A 5559-nucleotide genomic window follows, 5' to 3' on the forward strand; every position below is an offset into this window, starting at 1 on the left:
TCATCAATAAGAATAAAAAAAATTTGGAGACAATTTGCAGAAGGATTATTTTTTCCAGCTTCTCAAATATGAATCATTTCTGGTATTTCTAGTCTTGTCCTGTGATAATACATTTTATTTTTTAGCTTATTTCATGTCTTATATCACTAAATTTAATCTTCAGATTCTGGACTGTTGATTAGACAACTTATCCAGTTTATCAATTGAAAAATGATTCAATACATTAAATCATTTTTTTAATTAATTTAACTTTTGATAATGTATTTACTGAGTTAGTCAATAAAATCTCAAAATAGTCACAATTTGAAATTTCCCTATGTCTAACTAACAACTTGTGTTTTCATTTCTTATCTCACATCTCTGACCAAGTTAAAACTCCAGCCCGGTCAGCAGTTGAGATCAAAACATAAGGAGATAAAAATATAAGGATGCATGTCGTCTCGCTGAGTCATGAAATCTACTTCCACTGACTCGTGTTCTCTCTTCATCCCGAGCTCCTGACTGCGTCCATCAGCTATTTCTGAAACAGCCCATTCTAAGCACTGACCCAACAAAATCCTAAACTCCCTGAGTAAACTGCTTTAAGTTGTTGGGACAAATCCTTCTTCAGCCGTACAGAACCTGGCATTCAGCTTCCACTGCAGATTTGATGTATCTAAGCTTCTTCCCTCGATTTGCCTGATCTGCCACATCCTGCTAGAGACACTGCCTAAGTTTACACGGACACCAATATTCAGATATGAACCTGCTTAAGACAATAGTCTGAATGAGACACTTCAATGTCAACAGTATATTCGGATTACCTTAACCTGAATAAGCGCATACTCAGAATAACAACTGGGTTAAGACAAGTGGAATATTCTGACCCTAGAGTTATGCTATCAATAATCAGAGGAAGGTACTACTGCCTGAAAGGAACAACTAAACTATGAGTCTGTTAATAGGGACACAGTCCGCTGTGGTGATAGACAGAAGATGTAAATAAATGAGGTCTGACAATGTGGTGTCTAATAGGTCTTCAGTGAAAATGGGATCCTGTAAATGCAACTTCTTTATCAAACAACAAAGAAACAAATGACCACATTGACAGAGAGGAATGATGGGACCATAACACGACTACACCTTTCTGCAGCTTTGGTGTTCAACAGATCAGTGAGGGATGGATGTTTTCACTCTCTGCTTAACATTGTGAAATCGTAGTGATCCCATTTTACTCGTAACTTGTAATCATTGTTATTATTGATTTACCTGCCAGTTACTTTCTCAATAAATCAGCCCTCCTCTCCCTGGAACCTAATGCAGTTATATAAAGATAGAGATTATAATAATGGGGCTCAGTGAATTCAGGTCACAGCCGCAGAGAGGTGTATGTCTCTCTTCTGACAGCTGAAGTCATTTTTTGGATTGCTTTTATTTCTATAAAAGCAATCCAATCCTGAGACTGTAGGTTGTTTTTTGGGTGAAGTGTCTTGTATCACAGATTCATTCAGGAGTCATACTGAACATAGCACTGATTTGTGGTGTATCCAGGGCTGTTGGATGGATGATTAACCATCGGGCTGAGCACAGATTCTTCTCCATCAATAAAACAAGTCACTGACACTAACCTACAATGATGTGTGTTGGTGGGTGTGAGAGAAAGAGAGTCAGTCTTCCAAGTTTAATCTGTCAGGTCTTGACTGATATTATCAACTGAGCAGGTAGCCTAAATATTTTTAGAATAGAAACCGTAATAATAATTAATATACAGTATTAAAAAAGACTTGGTAGTAAAACCTTCCTTTTTAGCTGTTCCACACGAGGACAAGTGGAGGCTAACTAAGCTCTGATTGCTTACAGTTTAACTGAATACAGTGCTGAGTGTAGCTGTGCAAAGGTTATGCTCCGCTCATGTAATGTTCACATAACTTGGAACTGAAGTTTAATATCAGAGATTTATACTTGGCTAACCATGAGAGGATGTTTGGGATACAACACTTCATTCAGTGAAGGTACAAAATGACAACACTGCAGTCTTGACCTTTCATTTTAATCTCATGGAGGTTTTGCAGGCTTATATTTAATTGTTTGGTCTATAAACTCAGAAAATAGTAAAAACTGCACATATTTCAGCACTGTCATAAGACATGTCATTTTGAATGTACACACATTCTAAATAGCTTGAGGGGGATCCTTAAGTCAACAGGATTTATTTGTTTGGATAAATAATTTCAACATTATCCTTTTAAACATGAACCAACTACTAAACCCTGCAACCATTCCCTCGAGTCATGTAGTTTAGCTGTGTGTACACAAGATGGCACTAGTGTACACTCCAACAGGGCAAGGCGAGGGAAAAGAGGTAACAAAGAGTTTCAGAGGAGGATGCTGAGCCTGTATAGAGGGGAGTACACAATGACAACATACAGTCATCTCTTCCAACCTGACAGAGTAGAACCTGTTTGGCAGGTTGACCTCCTCTGAGCAGCATCATTTGCTTGGTATTTGCCTGTAATTAAATGAACAGCATCAGCAAACATGCTGTCAAACTGGACGAGTCGCATGGCACACCAAGATGTTCCTTGTGTATCTAGTTGTGTTTGAGCTCAGCTTAAAAGCAAACAAAGCCACGGTGTTCGCCTGTCAGCGGTCTGAAACATGAAGCCTGGAATTTATCCCAATACTGAAAGTCATCTGTCTCATAACTAGTGGCACACCTCTCTCTACCTCTGAGCTCACATGATGTCGACAAACAAGAACATCTAACACCTCAGTGTCATTGTAAACAAACCTGTCTGTTGAGGAGGATCAGAACATCCGGGTGAAACCTGAAAATATTCAACATTCCCTCCTAATCTCATGTTCTGTACCTCCATCACCTTAATATCATGTACAGTGCATTGGCTCTGGCTACTGCACAACCCTTTTTTACAAGAAAAAAAACAGCTATTACACAGGAATGCTTATATACCTTTGTCCCTGCTGACAGTTCTAATCACAACCTAACAAACGCACTTGGGCGCTACTAAAAATACTTTCCGGTTTATAAATGGGAAGGCATCCCATTCTCAGAGGTAACATTCCCCTGGCGTTTCCATTCTCCGGCGTAAAAGCCAACAAACACAGGTCTACCAGTACTGTTGTTGGTTCTGCTACCGTTTTAAGACGATTCTCAGGCCAAACTGAGTTCATTCACTCATCATTACCCAAATCGTTTAAAAGAGGGTAACACATCCATGTGGTGGATGGAGGCTTATGTTACATTTCTGCAAAGGACAGGATCAATAGGGTAAAAGTCAGCCTCAAATATGAAACTGTGTATTAGTGCACGGCGGATCCAGCCCTCCAGTGAACCTAAGGACATTAGCATAATACTTTAGATGTATGTATCGTATATCATTTCACACCGTTTGCTCACAGTGGTCAGAATAAGACTAGCTGGTGTGGCTGAGGCTTTAGCTATCCTATGGATTTGAACACAACGTAAACATATTCTGACACTAGGTTCTGTACGCCCTTACAAAAATAGAAAATTGTTTTTTTGACTTTAATAGATTCATTTGATCCTCCCACACCACTGTTCAAACTGCATGAGTTTTATTTGAGGTAATTGAGAGGATGACTGAAGCTTTTGTCCTAGTGAACGGTGGCAGACTGAGTTATATATCATGACACTTGCTATAGTAACCAGCTGAAAATAAGTTAAAGAAGCTGTGCGTCAACATACTTTCAGCCGATGGGAAAAAAACACTTGAGCGCTGCCTTTCAGGCAGGAGTGGTGACAAGAATGTTCTCACACAGCAATGACCTTCAAAGATAAACACATGATACAAAAGAGCTGAACATTGATCAAAATACTATCAAAATTACTATAAGGCCAAATCACAGAAACTGTAATTTTTTTCATACAGGTAAATTAGTAATTCCAAGTCAGATAAAAGTTTTGTTTCGCACTGTCACTGGTCTTTGAAATCTTCATTCTGATCTGGTCACGTGAGAATCCTACTGCACAAATATGTCATGTCTCGGATCCTACTGTTTGGGGGAGCTCTGTGACTTACACCCTTCTTCCCACAAGGACAATATCTGTCATTGTGTAGCGGTCTCATCTTTTGCAAACCTTTCAACCCTACAGGGCAATTCAATAAAGCAAAAGAACAAGCGTGTTTAACACAATAAAACAAATAGTCCTCCTACATCGCTATGTCCTTCAGACATGTTGCATTACTGCTGCTACTTGTTATGCGTTCTTTCTTCTCAAATAAGATACTGAAGGTTCATCAGGCTGACCCAAATATTAACAGACCATGAAAACAATGCACCTTAATCCTACAAGTCTTTTCATTAATTTCCAGCACAATGCTTTCAGACGACCTTTATACACCTTGTGCAGCAGGGCCTCATTAGCTGTGAGATTTAGCTCCAGCAGTGCAGACGGATGAACTTTAATTATTCCAGGAGCTGCTTCCTGCACCCGAACATTTCAGTCTGCCAGCTCACATGGAACGCAATATTAGTACATTCAGAAAGTATTCTGGCCCCTTCTATTTCCCCGAATGTTCTTATCATGCAGCCTTGCACCAACACCTAAAATCCTTCATCCGTCATGTTGAGATATCTATGTTTTACCTATATCCTATGAATAATATCAGCTGTATAGTCCATATAATCAATAGTGCATAATACAAAGTAGAAACTGTCACTGTAGCCTGTGTAACTGAAACAACATGTTTATGACAGTTGGTTTCTCAAACAAACTGTGAGCCAGAGAGGTGGAAACAGGAACTTGATACCCAGACAATACTTTGAATAAGCTTATGCTACAACTGTTTGTTTCTTAGAATGATGTCTAGACTGTTGACTCAGACGCATGGTCAGGCACAGGGCACAACCACAGAAGGAGTGACAAAACAGGAACCAGACCTAGCAACTGACTAGTAACTAAACCAAGAACATGTGACAATCTGATAGTAAAATACAGTTTGAAGCTGTACATTGAGGAAACAGCATAGATTAGACCAATAATGGGGTCTCCTCAAAGAAGAAACTCCTCTGTGCCGCACCCTGGGTCTGATTATATATACTGTGGACTTAGGAAGAAACAGGGCTTTTTCTCGACATGATCCAGAGAACCTGGTGACGTGTCCGGCAGAACCCCAGAGACTCTGTTGGTATTGATATTGTTCTTATACAATAAACTTATTACTGTGAAACTTTTGAACATGGAACTTTATTACCTTTCCCACTTGAACCCCGAATTCACGAACACGACGCTGTCCGGTCCGGACGGGACCGGGCTCGACAGCCTACACTCAACGTCCCCTAATGAGAGAGCAAAACCAGAATTTATTAAAAACTATTTTTTATCAAAAGTGAATAATGTAAATATCTGGAAAAATGTAAGTATTCAGACAAATTGCTATGACATGACATTTAGCTCATGTTAATTTCTCTTCATTATCTTTAAGATGTGATTGGAGATCATTTGAAAGTCACACTCCACCTGTCTGTCAGAGAAAAAAGCAAGGCTGCATGGTAATAAATTGAAGGGATCTGACTTCTTCCTGAATGTACTGTACG

This window comes from Limanda limanda, chromosome 14 (genome assembly GCF_963576545.1).
Source record: "Limanda limanda chromosome 14, fLimLim1.1, whole genome shotgun sequence".
Taxonomy (NCBI): Eukaryota; Metazoa; Chordata; class Actinopteri; order Pleuronectiformes; family Pleuronectidae; genus Limanda; species Limanda limanda.